Consider the following 17,906-nt stretch of genomic DNA (forward strand, 5'->3'; position numbering starts at 1 on the left):
ACTGTTTTCGTGTGTGTGTAATGTGCAGAGTTGTTAACCAAATTAATGAAGATTAATTAGGCTTAAATACCTCAGTTCCTATGTCGGTCGACAGTGGATGACAGTCGGTCGACTGACCATGTCAGTCGGCCGACTGTCGAGTAATATTACGAATTATATTTAAACGTTTACAAATATAAAATAACACATCGACAATCAACGTTTAACAATATTACAGGTTACAACATGATCGAATAAAACGTTAAAGTTCATGGAACTAGGGATTACAAAATATGCACTAACAGTCGGCAAATCACGGAGAGGGGAGAGGGCATGACAATGAGTGGCAATCCATGATTGGTTCTAGATATTTTATCTCTCCAACTTTAATTTATTTATACCTCAAATACCAATCAAATTTTACCACATCACCCACAAACGCCCTTACGAAAGCCCCCCATTACAACTCCCTCATTCTCCTGTCATGGCCATGTCAGTGGCTTGCTCCAAAAAGTACACCATATCCACTCCACCTCACAATCACCGTTATTCTTGGTCTAAGAGAAATAAGCTTTCCATATTCTTTTATTGAAAATGCAGCCTTAACTTGAAGTTCAGCCCACGAAAAGCACTCAACAGTACTCCTAAAAAACATATCTAACGGCAGATGCATCAAACGCTACATAGAGACGCTATGAACTGACATGGAATCGGAAATTAAAAAAAAATAGTTTGGTACCATAAATGTACAAGGTATGGAGCACGTAAAACGTCTCTGCTACCAGATTGGATCAGACAACTACGCTTGCTATTTCCAGTACGAAGAAGGATTCATCTTCTCTTTCGCCCAAAACAACAGATCATAGTACTCTAAACTCTTATATAAAACCGGAGTCAACAACTTCAGGGAACGATTGACCAAGTTGGTTCATATAACTTTAGTGTTTTAACCATGTTTTTTATGATTATTTTCAATTAGTGTTCATATAATTGTCCGTTATTTGTAACATTCATTAGGTGATTCCGGGTAAAAATGGTTCTGTTTCAAAGTTTAACAAGGCATATATATGGATATATACTTGATCTTTGTACAGAATACTTGTATGACTTATATATGAAAAAAAAAGTTGATTGTTGTGACGACCCGGAAATTTCCGACCAAATTTAAACTTAATCTTTATATGATTCCGACACGATAAGCAAAGTCTGTAAGGTTGAGGCTCAAAAAGTTTGAACTGTTTCATATATTCAATTGACCTTCGACTGCTCTCGACGATTCACGAACAATTAATTGTAAATAGATATGTGTGTATGTATATATAAATAATAATTCGAAATATAATTGGTAGTATTAAATGTTGTTGTTATTAAAAAAATTAATAAAATAAAAATAGGATATTATAATAATTATTATTTAAAATATATCTATATATAAAAAGTATATTAAAAATAAATATTAAATGATTGTAATACTCGTTTGATGATCTGATTGATATTAAGCAAGTTAAATTCAAACTTATGTAATTTTAAAATAAACGGTGATACGAAAATGGGTTCTATAAATTTTTAGGCTTATTAAAATTGTATTTAGGAACTATTTGTTGAGTTTTAACACTTTTTATATTTTAACCTGAATCGAGAGGGACAGTTGATGTAAATTTTATTTAATAAATTAATGACCCAATTTTTCACCATAATGACTAGAATGAATAAATATAATTAAAATAAAAATTTGGGATTCTTCTGATTAATTATATCCGTTACTAATTAACAACGGAGTACGAAATAGTATGCTAGTATATATGTCGACGGATTATGTCAATTTATAAGGGCTGCTATCATATACTGTTACTAGTTGCTTTCATATGTTCCATCACAATTATATTAAGTCAGATTCATGCACATCGAGATACACTGTGCTTAATTGAACTTACTGTTTTTGATTATCAATCACTCACCAACTCTTTTATACTTACATACACCAAATGAAACAATATTACTTTCAGAGTTTCTGTTTTCAATAATCACACCAACCCACACCCTCTCAATCATCATCTTCTCTATACATATACATATTACATTACATACTAGATATAAAAATAACCACATAAAACCCGACACCATGATCAACAACCCGGTCACTTTCTCCAATCATCACACCACCACCACCTCGACCACCATCTTTGTCATGAACACCACCATACGCCACCCTCAAACACCATCGAAACACCACTAAACTCACTACCATTGCCATCTTCAAACAAAACCCATTTTTGCTGTTGCTCGTATGCTATCTGTCCTGCTACTATGAACCACCGAAATAAACAACACCCACCACAAGTCACCACTTTCATCACCTTTGCCTTTCACCATTGCTGCTTAACCACCAATACAAAAAGTATGTATCTGCTTCTACCTCCTTCTGATATTACATATATCTTTCTATTTCAGTTAAGCATACTACTACTTTCGTACAAACAATCTTCATCACCACCTTAGCCAACCACAACAAGTTGCTATGAAACTGTTTATACTGCTACATGCAGCTTATGTCCGACTGTTACCCGGTTTCTGTTTACATTCATGATGAGAATGAAATGGGATAACAATGACAAAGGTGTTGCATTTTTCTATATTGTTTTTTTTCTCTTTAGCCGACAAGTACCAAAAGGGATACCTAATTATGCAACTTGGTGATCTAATATTATTGTTAATTGATTTCGGTGGAGCCAGTCAAGGACAATAATACACGCACACCTTCCTATCTCGTTTCTTTTATTTTTTTTTCCTTCTTTCTTGCTGTTACTTTCCAACTCATGAAACCTTTGGTGGCTTCCTTATTTTTTGGGCCGAATGATACCAGATCACACTCAACCATCTATTTATTTTGGGCCAATTATTTTGATAGTCGGGCCTTTTGATCATTTGGGCTTTTGATGAGCCAAGAACAAATTCCATAACCAAGTTATTCGATGGAGATGTTTGCTGGTTCCTGTGTTCGAACGAAGCTCCCACCCAACACATGCAATTGTTCTTAAACTAAGTATTATGACTAAGAATTATGTAAATGATGATAATAAACGTTGATGATAATGTTTATGAGGCATAATAACAATAACGATAATCATGATGAGATGATTATAAAAGATATGACGATGAGGTTTATTAATAGCGAATGATTATGATTATAAATGGGGATGATAATAGTGATAATCATGATGATAATTAAGATAGTTATGTTCGATGGTAATTGATATGAAAATCGATGATGATAATGTTGCAGCAAGATGTCGAAGGTGATGATTTAACTGTTCAAGTGTTGCTACGTTTGTTGATGTCTCCCTGTGATTGATCGAGCTGTACCACAAAACCCAACAACATAATTAGAGACTTAATCATTTTGGACTTTTAAGATGAACTATGATATTGGGCTATTCTAAATATTAATGGGCTTCGTGGTTATTTGGAGTTTAGATGTTGGTATTTTATGATGTTAATTATACTGATGATGATGGTGTTATGATCATAATAATAATCTGTACGAGTTAGGATGGGTATTAGGATGAATGATGATGTTAGTTCATTGATGAAGATGATGATGAAACGGAAAACATAAGTAAATATATTTGATTTAGATATTAAATCAGAAAAACGAGAATGGAGGAGTGGTCTTGGGTGTTGTCTGGTTAACGAGAGGTCGGAGGTTCGAGCCTCGTCTGGGGCATTCTTTTTAGAAAAGCTTTGAGGGTATACATTCTTATTTTACATCTATTATTATTATTATTATTATTATTATTATTATTATTATTATTATTATTATTATTATTATTATTATTATTATTATTATTATTATTATTATTATTATTATTATTATTTTTAATAATATTAATATAAGTATTAGTATCACAACTATTATTACTATTTTTATTAAAACTACCCTTATATCAAAAATTAACATTTTTACTAAAGTTATTTAAATCTCAGTTAGGATTAGTATTATTATTATAAACATTATTTATATAAATACTTACATATAACAAACAATAGATTTTTAATATAATACTAAACATATATTATATATATAGATATATTAATATGACTGAATGAATAAATATTAAGTATTTTAAATGTATATACAGCATAGATATATATAACATATAACTTAAGATATAATACATATAACTAAAGTATATGTAATAAATAAAATTTAGTATAGAAATTTATATAACTACAAACACATAAAAATTATATAATTAATAAATGAAATTTGGAGATTCTATTATATGTTTTAATATAAATACAATTAATATAGGTTCGTGAATCCGAAGCCAACCCTATACTTGCTCAATGTCGTCCTATGTATTTTTACTACAAAATACAGTATGGTGAGTTTCATTAATCCCTTTTTAAATGCTTTTGCAATATATATTTTTGGGACTGAGAATACATGCACTGTTTTTATAAATGTTTTACGAAATAGACATAAGTAATCGAAACTACATTATATGGTTGAATGATCGAAGCCGAATATGCCCCTTTTGCTTGGTAGCCTAAGAATTAGTAAACCGATCTACTAATTGACGTGAATCCTAAAGATAGATCTATTGGGCCTAACAAACCCCATCCAAAGTACTGGATGCTTTAGTACTTCTAATTCGTTTTTATCATGTCCGATGGATGTCCCGGAATGATAGGGGATATTCTTATATGCATCTTGTCAATGTCGGTTACCAGGTGTTCAATCCATATGAATGATTTTTGTCTCTATGCATGGGACGTATATTTATGCGAAATGGAAATGAAAATCTTGTGGTCTATTAAAATGATGATAATGATCGATTATGATAAACTAATGAACTCACCAACCTTTTGGTTGACACTTTAAAGCATGTTTATTCTCAGGATTGAAAGAAATCTCCCGCTGTACATTTGTTCATTTTAAAGATATTACTTGGAATCATTCATGACATATTTCAAAAGACGTTGCATTCAAGTCGTTGAGTTCAGTAAAGATTATGATTAAGTAAATGACAGATTAGATCATTTATAGATGGATATTATGAAATGATATGCATGCCTGTCAATTTTCGATGTAATGAAAGTTTGTCTTTTAAAACAAATCCAATGTTTGTAAAATGTATCATATAGAGGTCAAATACCTCGCGATGTAATCATATGTTATTGTATTCATTCTTATGGATTAGGACGGGTCGTTTCAATTGTATCCAATAGTCCGTAGAGTAGTCTGATGATATTCAAAAGTAGGGTTGATTTGAAGAACAAATAGAGGAATATGTCTCGACTTCTCGTGAGGAATCCCAACTTGAATCCAGAAATGTTTGTGATTTTTTGAACAGCCCGGCCCGTTGGCTTTTGATCGAACATAATCTTCATGTATGTAATCTGAAGCTAATGTGATTTGTCATTTGACCCATTATGTTTGCTTTAGCTGAACAACTAACTTGGTGTAAATCTGATGTGGCTCAGACACAGTTGCATTTTATTTAAGTAATTTCATTTAGTTTGACTATAATATTAACTGCAGTAACAAAAATAACCCAAATTATTTGATTACTGACAAACATTTTTAAAGACAAAATATCAACTTGTTAGGGTCGTATCAGTTACACTCGCAATGTGTCGTGTTAGTATGGCATCTTGAAACCTTACAAACTAATTTCTTGATCATCAGATCAAAATAGAAGGCAGAAGCTTTTGAAATTCTTTTATTGTAAATGCAGCTTTAAGTATGGAATGGAATAGCCATATTCACATTAAAAAAAAAAAAAACAGAACATCAATCAATCAATAACTTGAAGAAACAGAACATCAATCAATAACTTGAAGTATACGAGCAAACAATACACCAATAACTGTGATAACAACTAACTGATAACTTCAAGTACACCGGAAGTAACGAAGACTATTACAGCCCACGAAAAGCACTAAAAAAAAAAGAAAAAAAAAAAAAAAACTAACAGCAGATGCATCAAACACTGCAGAGAGAGGCTATGAACTACCATAAAAATGGATATTGAAGAGTGTAAGAGGCAACAAAATTATGGAGCTTGTAAAACGTCTCTACTACCAGATTGAATCGGACTGCTACACCTACTATTTGTTGAAAAATTGTGTGTACTTTTAAATCAGATTAACGCAACGGATAGTTAAAATAATAATCAATTATTATTTTATAAACCATTTACAAAATTAAATATTCATATATTTAAATTTAATAAAACATGCACACGATTAACGATCCCAAAGATCCAGTTACACCACTAATAATTGTCAAAATATGTAATTCATAAAGTGAGTAAACGATATACATTTCTTGAAGAAACTGATTGAAGGAGAGAAACCTACGATCAAAAATATGACCGTCTCTTAGGATAGTCCACACTACACTTCAAACGACCGTCAATGGATGCTAGTCCAAATCCAAGTAACAATTAATCAACCTTTGATTAATTTAATGAAACAATAATAATCCTTCGTATAACTCTTGTTTGCAAGAACACTTAAGCATCTCTTCACTATTGACAGTACGAAGAAGGATTCATCTTCTCTTTCACCCAAAACAACAGATAGTACTAAAAACCTTATACAACCGGAGTAAGGGTCTACAGCTTTAGGGAACGATCGATCAAGTTGGTGAAGATCAACATTGTATTTCACAAACCATTCTGAATAATCTCTTTTCAACTCATGAATTTTAAGTTTCCAACTGAAAAGATTTTCCCTTTCAACAAGAAGCAAGTGATCCCGAGACTCAAAAATAATATCCGTGCTAGCAACACAAAAATAATCATCATCCAATGAACGTACAACCTCTTCATCCAAATTAAAATACAAAAGTTTGTGATTTTTGACAAGCCAATGAATGACATTGTTCCAATAAACACCGTGACCGTTATTCACATGACTAAAACAATTATCATATGCTAAATCAAACCCACGGGAAGCCTTCCAAGTGCGAGTTTGTGAGTTATAAATTCCTATCGAGTCGTGATCCTTCCCATCTCTACAAACAGATACAATTTTATAGTAAGGCGATTTCGATGGATCAAAGGCTAAGGTCATACCACATCTATACTTTGTATTAAAAATTTCGTGTTTAGGAAACCTAGTGAATTGGTTGATAGTTGGATTGTATACGTAACGATTGACGACTCTATACCCCTTTTTGTCATCATTCCAATACTCACAACAACACAACATTAATCCATTACACGAGTGGACAATATACATTGTTCCCCGATCATCTGGATCAAAATTCAGGGTTATGTTAGGTGCTTTAGACTGACTTTCGACATCAAATGGGATGAAATAATGGTCTCGTTTATGTGTGTTGGTTTTAGCCATGGCGTAGAGACCAGAAGGAGGATCAGGTGTACGGTTTTGGAAAAGTTTTGTTAATGTAGGATTTGAGATAAGAGATTACTAGTGTTTGGATACAGACTTAAACCGAAGCAATGATATTACAGGTAATCGTAACATGATTTCTGTAGTAAGGTCGTCGCAGGATCCAATTTTATCAGCAGCGTTTAATGGAGACGATGATTGATTATTTGGCATTGTAACGACACAAACGACGTCGCTTTGGTTTACTCTGCTTTTTTTTCTTTTGGTTGAAAGAGACACACACAATAAGTTGTTCAACTCACACAGAATTGCAGAAAGCTCTCCAAAGAAGTTTGAGAAGTCAGGTGTTTAATGACGAGTATTTCGATACTCTATGATTCTATATCTATATATTAATATAAAATATGATTAGGATTAATGAAATATAATCTACTCCGTAATTAACATATACAACCGAGATTAATGAGTTCGCCGAATGCATCGCGAGAAGGTTGAGCGTCTAAAATAATTGTGAGAAAGGCCTTACGACATTTGTTTATTTGAATTGATTTTTAAAAAATTTTATTTTATATTTTACTTTTTTTACTAGTAAAGTACGCAAAATCTTTTCTATTTTCTAGTCAAAATTAGGATTCGATTTTAATTATAAAGTAAGGCTTCTTCCCTTACAAAGAAATAAACCTAAATCTATAGTTTCGATTAAAATTTTATAATTGTGATGTCATTATTAAGCTAATTCCTTTGTTAAAAAAAAAAATCAAAAAACAAAAGAAAAAAATCTAAGCATGGTGGGTGATGTCATTAATCTAAATAATTTTGAATTAAAATTAAATCTTATTAATTAATTATTATTATTAAATCTTATTAATAATGTTTTTAATTATTAAAATTAAATAATTTTGAATTAATTTAATTAATTATTTTGAATTGAGTATGAGAAGGTATAAAAGCTAGGTAGAAGGAAACCAATTATAAATTTATATTTTTAATTTACACTTTTAAAATAAAATGGAACCAATATTATCTCTTATGATTGAATGTCGATTGTTTAATATGCATTTTAGATGTTTGATGAAATGTTCAACTGACGAGTTTCTTAGTCGGACTCTGTGGTTTCACGGGTCGTTAAACTAAATGACTTTAGCATTTACGTTCACTTAATATCTAAAACATATCATTAAACCTTTTCGTATAAACAAACCCGTGATTCCACGGGTCATTTCGCTAGTATAAAAGATTTTCTGATGTTAACATTAATTAAATTAGTATTGTGTTTAACCCTCACAAAATTGTTTTGCATGAAGGATACAAGTATATAACAATAACAATAATAATAAACTTTAAAGTGACGGGTATTAAATTGACATTATTCACGTTACAATCGCAAGTCCTATCATTAGAAAAAAAAAATTATAAATAGGGTTAGGGTTATGCTAAAATGTGCTCTAAAGCACATGTTAAAGAGTATTAATTAATCTCAGAGATTTTATGTTGTTTAAAGAGAAAAATACATTTAATTTTCATTATTGTTAACCTTCTCTATAAGGCTATTAACGATCCGAACTTTTAACAGGCGCTACTCTTCAGTTAATTTCACGAGTTGAGATACTAAAAATAATATTCAGCTGGACTCACTCAGAAGCTTGTTCGATAAACTCAAGTCGAACGAGCATGTTTAACGAGAAACTCACATCCAGCTCGACTCGTTCAAAAACTCGTTTAATTGTTCGAGCTGAACAAGCTTATTGAAATTAATTAGTCAAATAAGTGGTTACTTTAGCATATGTAAATGGCAAGAGCTTGAAGTTCAAGCTTTAACAGACAGACACATACTTACTCCTTCACCCATTCCTCAACATCAATTACAGCACCAAAGAGGAAGAAACCAAGGCAATTTTCATAGAATTCCTTTGGTGTACGAAACAATCCGGTTAAAACTGGGGCTTATCATTGTTGGGAAGTGAGGATCACCTGGACGTTGGGATATACAAATTTGAGAGAAAATAACTCTATTACTTACAAGAATAGATTTACAGAGTATTACAAAACTCTTACAAAAAAAAAAAACTCTCAAACTCACACACACTCTCTAGGTTGTGATTACACTTCTCTGAGTGATTTTGGGATGATTTACAATGAAAGTTTGCATCTCTATTTATAGCAAAAATTCTATGGCGGTGAATGGTGTGAACGAGGAAGGTTGGCGGATGTTGGCGGCCGTCATCGTTTTCAACTTTGCTACTTCCACATGGTGTTCAAAGAAGGCTACTTTGAACATCTAGAAGGTGGGCTTCTAGATTGTAGGCTGGAAACCTTCAATTCTCCCCCTCCAGCCGAATCTACGAACATTCCAGTTATGTCTCTTCATAACTCCAATTTCTCTCGAGTCACCACCTTTGTCAACATATCCGCAGGATTCTCCTTTGTATGGATCTTCACTAGTCTTAATAGTTGTCGATCAATTACCTCGCGCATCCAATTATAGCGAATATCAATATATTTTGTACGGGAATGGTACATGGAGTTCTTGCTCAAATCTAGAGCACTCTGACTGTCACAATGTACCTTGTACTCCTTTTGCTTGATTTCAAATTCTTGGAGATAACGCTTTAACCACAACATTTCTTTTCCAGCTTCTGCGGCAGCAATATACTCTGCTTCAGTTGTGGATCATGCAACACACTTCTGTAGTCTTGACTGCCATGAAACAGCTCCTCCTGCAAAAGTGTAAATGAATCCTAAAGTAGATTTCCTACTATCAGGATCTCCGGCCATATCCGCATCTGTATAGCCTTCCAAGATTGGATCAGCTCCCCCGTAACAAAGACATAGATTCTTTGTACCTTTAAGATATCTGAGAATCCATTTTACCGCATTCCAATGCTCTTTCCCGAGGTTGGAGAGAAAACAACTCACCGTTCCCACTGCATGAGCAATATCGGGCCTTGTACACACCATTTCATACATCAAACTTTCAACTGCTGAAGAATATGGTACTGAAGACATTTCTCCGATCTCTTCCTTGGATGAGGGACAAGAACTCTTGCTTAACTTGAAATGGTTGGCTAATGGAATGCTAACAGGTTTGGCATTGTTCATATTGAAACGTGAAATCACTCGTTCAATATACTTCTCCTGAGATAGCCATAACCTTTTATTCTTCCTGTCTCGGGTTATCTGCATTTCCAAAATCTGTTGAGCCTGTCCTAAGTGTTTCATGTCAAAAGACTTCGAGAGTTCCTTCTTCAGCTGGTTGATCTTCGTTGCATCTTTTCCTACGATCAAAATATCGTCTACATATAGTAGAAGAGCAACAAAATCTCCTCCAAAAAACTTCTGAATGTAGACACACTCATCTGCTGCAGTTTTCTTGTACCCTTGACTCACCATGCACGAGTCAAAGTTCTTGTACCACTGCCTAGGTGCCTGCTTCAAACCATATAAACTTTTCTTCAGCTTGCATACGAGGTTATCTCCTGAAACCTCAAAACCTTTCCGGCTGCTCCATGTAAATTTCTTCTTGTAAATCTCCATGAAGAAAAGATATCTTTACATCCATTTGTTCAAGCTCCAAGTTCATACTTACGACCAATCCAAGTATGACTCTAATTGAAGTCATCTTGACTACTGGTGAAAATATCTCGTCAAAATCAATCCCTTTCTTCTGTTGGAATCCTTTGACTACAAGTCGTGCTTTGTATTTCACCACTTTTCCGCTACCATCCTTTTTCAGCTTGAACACCCATTTGTTTTTCAGTGCCTTCTTCCCGCGTGGAAGTTTTACAATCTCATAAGTTTGATTTTTCTACAGAGAATCCATCTCATCCTGCATTGCGAGCAACCATTTTTCTTTATCCTTATGAGTTACTGCTTCATGAAAATTCTCCGGTTCTCCATCTTCAGTAAGTAGAAGGTACTCGAATTCTGGATATCTACTCGATGGAATCCGACCTCGTTCAGATCTATGAACTTCTGGTACATTCTGAGGAGATCCACCATCATCTTGATCTTGTGATGGTGCTGGAACGTCTGGAAGATGGGGTTGTGGCTCCCCCTGCTCAGCACCGTCATTTTCCTCATTATCTTCTACTTCTGGTATTTCTTCTTGTACTGAAAATTCATTTCTCATGAATGATTCCGTTGTTGCCTCTGACACCTGAGCAGCAACATTTGACTTCTGAGATATTGTGGGCTTTTCAATATCTTCTATTGTCTGGATTTCATGGAACACCACGTCCCTATTTCTGATCACCTTTTTCTCCTTTGGATCCCATAATCTGTATCCAAATTCTTCATCTCCATAGCCTATGAATATGCATGGAGTGGTCCTTTCATCTAGCTTCTGTCTGAGCTCTTTGGATACATGTGTGTAAGCCAAACATCCAAATACTCTTAAGTGAGAGTATGATGGATCCTTTCCAGACCAAAGTTTCTCCGGAACTTCAAAATTCAGTGGTACTGATGGAGATCGGTTGATCAAGTAACATGCAGCTCTGACTGCTTCTCCCCAGAATGGCTTTGGCAGTTTAGCCATACCGAGCATGCTCCGAACACGTTCCATGATTGTTCGGTTCATTCTTTCTGCTATACCATTGTGTTGAGGGGTACGCGAAACTGTCTTCTCATTTCGGATGCCATATGATCTGCAATAGGCATCGAACTATTTGGAAGAGTATTCACCGTCGTTGTCGGATCGAAGACACTTTAACTTCTTTCCTGTCTCACGTTCTACCATGACATGAAACTGTTTGAAGTAATCAAAAACCTGGTCCTTCGTCCGCAAAAAATATACCCACACCTTTCGAGAAGCATCATCGATAAACGTTAGAAAGTATCGGTTGCCGCCAATTGATTCAACCTCCAAGGGACCACAAACATCAGAGTGCACCAGACTAATTAACTCTGATCTTCTCGTTGAAGAGGAATTAAACGAGACTCTATGCTGCTTACCAAACAAACAATGATTGCAAGGATCTAGCACATCATCCTTGTCTACATTGATAAGCTCCTTCTTTATTAGGGTAGACAACCCTTTCTCACTCATGTGACCGAGTCTCTGGTGCCATAAATTTTGTGAAGCCTTCTTTTCTGCAACATTAATGCTGTCTGTGCAGATCTTCACATAAGTCTTGTACAGTGTGCCACAAATGTGTCCTTGAGTGACTATCATAGCGCCTCTTGACAATTTCCATGTGCCTCTACTGAAATGACTATTATAGCCCTGTTTATCGAGAGCTACCCCAGAAAGTAAATTCAGCCGAAGATCTGGCACATGACGGACATCCTTCAGAGTGATTGTGCTCCCGGAACTTGTCTTTATCTTGACATCACCAATTCCGACAATATCAGCGGAACTGGAATTTCCCATCTTCACAGCTCCAAAGTCACCAGCTTTGTATGTTGTGAAGTATTCCTTGTATGGAGTCACGTGGTAGGAAGCTGCAGTATCTACCACCCATTCCGTGTCTTCTCGTGAGACGTGAAGGCATGTCTCATCATGAGTTGAACAATAAGCTACATCACCAGTGATAGTAACTAATGTTTCTCCACCCTTATTCTTCGGCTGTGATGCTTTGACTTTGTTCCTCTTTCAATCGGTAGCAATTCTTCTTCATATGTCCCTCTAATCCACAATGATGGCCTTTATATGTTGGTTTTCTGCCATCAGCTGACCTGCCCCTGCTCTTGTTTCTGCATCTCTATTTATTTTTGCTACTCATTCGCTGTCTCCCCCGATTCTCTGTGACAAAGGCATGGGTCTGATCTGTGCCCATGTCCTTTCTCCTTGCCTCTTCACTGAATAGGGCATCCTTGACCATTGACATGGTAAATTTGCCATTCGGGGCTGAGTTGCTGAGTGTTACTACCAGCGTTTCCCAACTATCGGGAAGAGAACTAAGTAGCAATAGCGCCTGAACTTCATCGCCAAGAATCACTTCTTTATTCTTCACACTTTGTACATCAGTGATTTTAATACAGCGGTATGAACAATGGTAGTAACGATGTGGTTTACAGTCCCATATGACTATGAAAATTTAGATCCTTTAGGAAATTGGATCTTTATAAAAACATTTGATCTTTTGAAAATTCAATCTAGCTTTTACCCTAGATAAGTTTTCCAGAATAACCCTTCACCGGTGTTTGCAAAATATTTTTGTGGGTTTTGTGGGTTTCAGATTTGAAAGTTTTAGCTCAAAACTTATGGTTTTGTGTCACCCACTTGCTAACCTTGTATTGGGAAAGCAACACGTCCAGTTTACTTGATCCGTATATTACCTTTCGGTAAACTACCGTCCGGTTGTAAAGGAAAGCGTTGAACAAGCAACTGTTAAGGCAATGTCCCGTGACATGCTTTTAATTATGGTCTATATCGTGTCGGATGCAATTACTATCCTTTGTAGGAGCAATAGTAAAGATCACCCTATAGTTTTTCGGTCTGGCACAAGGTCCTGTCTTCGACCATGCTATGCAACCACCGTTCTTACGGTTGACACCCGATTTGGTTCAGGTGACCTAATGAATTCCGGTGAATTCTTAGGATTTTACGTTCAATGGTAATGAACGCATTAAAAATAGGGTTTTCAGAAAACAAATCGGTTTGTAATTTGATCAAAATATTTTCTTGTTCAAGCTCGAGTTTAGATATCATTGAATTCCATGAGTTTGAATTCTCAATCTTTAAGTTCAATCTCAAGGATTGAGTAATATCAGTCTTAAAAGCTGATTTTTGATCTTTAAGGAGATTATCCTTTCTGGGAATCTGATTCATTAGTCTTATAAGCTAATTTGCACGGTGCCCCCCCATTGTACGAGACAGATCCTCTCATGGTTAGGATAAGTCTGACCACTTGGCGACCCTGTTTGATGCTGAGGTCCGTGGATTTCCAGCTGATTTTCGAGAAATTTTTTCAAGGTTTTTCGTAGACTCTACAACTGGTCTGGATGACAACTTCCTGACCTAAATCAAGAAGCGCGTGTATTTTTCTCGAAAGACTTTACTTCCTTTTAAATCAAGTGGCATATTTCTTTCAAATATATTATAAGAAATCGGGTAAAACTGATAATATTGTCCAAAACAAAAGTATCTTCAATTATTTATACACAAATATGTGATATATGTTCTAAATAACTTGGTAAATTTTTCCCACACTTAGCTTTTATTTTTCTTTCTTTGCCTTTTTATTTTCCTCTATTTCATTTTAAATGAATTCAAGCATTTTGGGTTGTTTCTCAATTTATGTCATTTCCGAGGTAACAATAATTTCGATGTTAACACCTAGTTTTATCGTTCATAAATATGTATAAACATGATTTTGAGTTCATTTATTTGAAAATTTTGAAAATTTTTACTAGAATTGGGTAGTCAGTATATAAGACTAGGGCTGTTCTTTATTATCAGAGAGTACTAGATTCTAATACAACTAATGCGTTACTAGTATTTTTTAATGGTAACCAAGTGTTTAAATTTAAACGTATAAAAATTCGAAAGAATTTAACCCCTTTCCACACTTAAGATCTTGCAATGCCCTCATTTGCAAGAAATCAGTAACAATTTAAATTATTGAGGGTGATTAGCGTAGAAAAATGATTAAATTTTACCAAAGTTTCCAAACATATTGTTGTTTGCTTTGAATGATAAATGGGGCACCTCATTTGTTCATTCCGTCTGTTGTTACATCACACTTGTTTTTCGTTTTGTCGTCAAAATTAATAGCTTTTGCTGAACTTAATACCAGTCTTTGAAAATGCGCTGTTTTACCCTGTTTTGTACATGAGATAAACTACAAACATATATATACATATTTTTGAAGTTGGGTATTTCACCCCACATTCAAAAATTATTAAAAATCTAATAATAAAAGTTAGAAAATTATAAAAACTATTATAGTATCAAAAGAAATATTAAAAGTATAAAATTACAAGTTACCAAATAAATAAAAATAGGCATAAAAGAAAATTAGGGTTGATGAGGATGGTGCCAGTAGGGATTCCATTCATAGCCGTATGTGCTGTAGAATGCATGAGCTGGGTCATATGTAGGGTACGGTGGTCGGGTCTGTATAGTCCAGGGAGGAAATACGGGCATTGGAGTAGGAATGTAGTTTGTATTTATGTATGTACAATGACTTATGATTTGGTTTTGATGATACTGCCAATCTTGAAATGCTCATTGTCTAGCCATTTCATACTCATGTTGAGCCATAAAAATTTTCATTTCTGTCATCTGATTCCCCCTCCCGCGTTACCTTGCTGCTGATCTCTTTCGACCTGTGGATGATGGCCATCATATGGTGCTGCAGCGTTATGTCGTTTCTTTAAAACCTTAGCACCATGATATACTTTCAAACCAATTGTATCACGGGGTTCTGGTGCTGCAATTATTAATCCCCCCTGACTTCTATCGACACCGAGATACTCAGCAATTAAAGTAACAAAGATACTACCTCCTATTATACTATTAGGCCGTAAACCCCTAACCATAGCCGATAAATAATAACCCACTCAATAAGGTATACTCACAGCGTGCATCCTCCAATTGAAGTTGTGATTCCAATTGGAGTTTTGTAGGCTGTTCTAAAAGCCCAGAGTGCATCCTCCAATTTTATGGACCATTCCTTCGGATTTGATCCTATAGTTTTCTTTAGAATACATTTTAATGCTCGGTTGGTATTTTCAACTTGTCCACTTGTTTGTGGATGATAAGCAGTTGAGATTTTATGAGTTACTCCATATCTTTTGAGAACTTTCTCAAGTTGATTGTTACAAAAATGAGTACCCCGATCACTTATTAAAGCTTTCGGTGTTCCGAACCTTGCAAAAAGATGTTTTAAGAAGTTGACTACAACTCGTGCATCGTTAGTTGGGAGAGCTTGTGCTTCCGCCCATTTAGATACATAATCAATGGCAACGAGAATGTAGAGATTATTATGAGATTTTGGAAATGGACCCATAAAGTCAATACCCCAAACGTCAAATACTTCACATACTTGAATGACATTTTGTGGCATTTCATCACGTTGACTTATTTTTCCAGCCCTTTGACAAGCATCACAGGATTTACAAAGAAGGTGTGCGTCTTTGAAAATTGTAGGCCAATAGAATCTAGCGTCGTAGACTTTTCTTGCTGTAAGTTGAGGCCCATAATGCCCTCCTGTTGGTCCTGTATGACAATGGTTTAAGATTTGACTGGCTTCATCCCTGAATACGCATCGGCGTATTATTCCATCGGGACAAGTTTTAAATAAATGTGGATCTTCCCAAAAATAATGTTTTATATCACTAAAGAATTTCTTTCGTTTTTGGTACGACAAGCCTTTTTCAAGGAATCCACATACTAAGTAGTTTGCATAGTCTGCAAACCATGGAATTTTATTATAATCTATCTTCAATAGATATTCATCAGGAAAGTTATCTTGTATGGCCGATTCATTTAGAACTTCTAATTCGGGATTTTCAAGACGAGAAAGATGATCAGCGGCGAGATTTTCTGTTCCCTTTTTGTCTCGGATTTCAATATTGAACTCTTGTAAGAGTAAAATCCAACGGATTAATCGTGGTTTGGCATCTTGTTTTGAAAATAGGTATCTAAGAGCAGAATGGTCGGTATAGACCACCGTTTTTGCTAGAACGAGATATGAACGAAATTTGTCAAAAGCAAAGACAATAGAAAAGAGTTCTTTTTCAGTAGTTGTGTAATTCATTTGTGCTCCTTGTAATGTCTTACTAGCGTAATAGATAGGTTGAAATCGTTTTTCAATCCTTTGTCCTAAAACGGATCCCATTGCAAAATCACTTGCATCGCACATAAGTTCAAATGGTAGATTCCAATTTGGAGTTATCATGATCGGAGCATTAGTGAGTTTTTCTTTAAGAATATTAAAAGATTTGATGAATTCATCTGAAAAGATAAATGGAGCATCTTTTTCTAGGAGTTTATTCATAGGAGTGGCAATTTTAGAAAAATCTTTTATGAAACGTCGGTAAAAACCGGCATGCCCTAGAAAACTCCTAACTCCTCTAACATTGGTGGGTTGTGGAAGTTTAGCAATTACATCTACTTTAGCTCTATCCACTTCAATTCGTTCCTTTGAGATTTTATGACCAAGAACGATGCCTTCTCTAATCATGAAATGGCATTTCTCCCAACTAAGAACTAGATTTGATTGTTCGCATCTAATAAGCATTCGTTCAAGATTAAGTAGACATGTTTCAAAAGTATCACCGAAGACTGAAAAGTCATCCATGAAAACTTCCATGCATTCTTCTATCATGTCGTGAAAAATTGCCATCATGCACCTTTGAAAGGTTGCAGGGGCGTTGCAAAGTCCAAATGGCATGCGTTTATAAGCAAAAGTACCATAAGGGCACGTGAACGTGGTTTTCTCTTGGTCCTCGGGCGCTATTGGAATTTGAAAATATCCGGAAAAACCGTCAAGAAAACAATAGTAACTATTCCCAGCTAACCTTTCTAACATTTGATCAATGAAAGGTAAGGGAAAGTGATCTTTTCTGGTGACGTCATTTAATTTTCTATAATCAATACAAACACGCCATCCTGTTAC

This window comes from Rutidosis leptorrhynchoides, chromosome 8 (genome assembly GCF_046630445.1).
Source record: "Rutidosis leptorrhynchoides isolate AG116_Rl617_1_P2 chromosome 8, CSIRO_AGI_Rlap_v1, whole genome shotgun sequence".
NCBI classification, from domain to species: domain Eukaryota; kingdom Viridiplantae; phylum Streptophyta; class Magnoliopsida; order Asterales; family Asteraceae; genus Rutidosis; species Rutidosis leptorrhynchoides.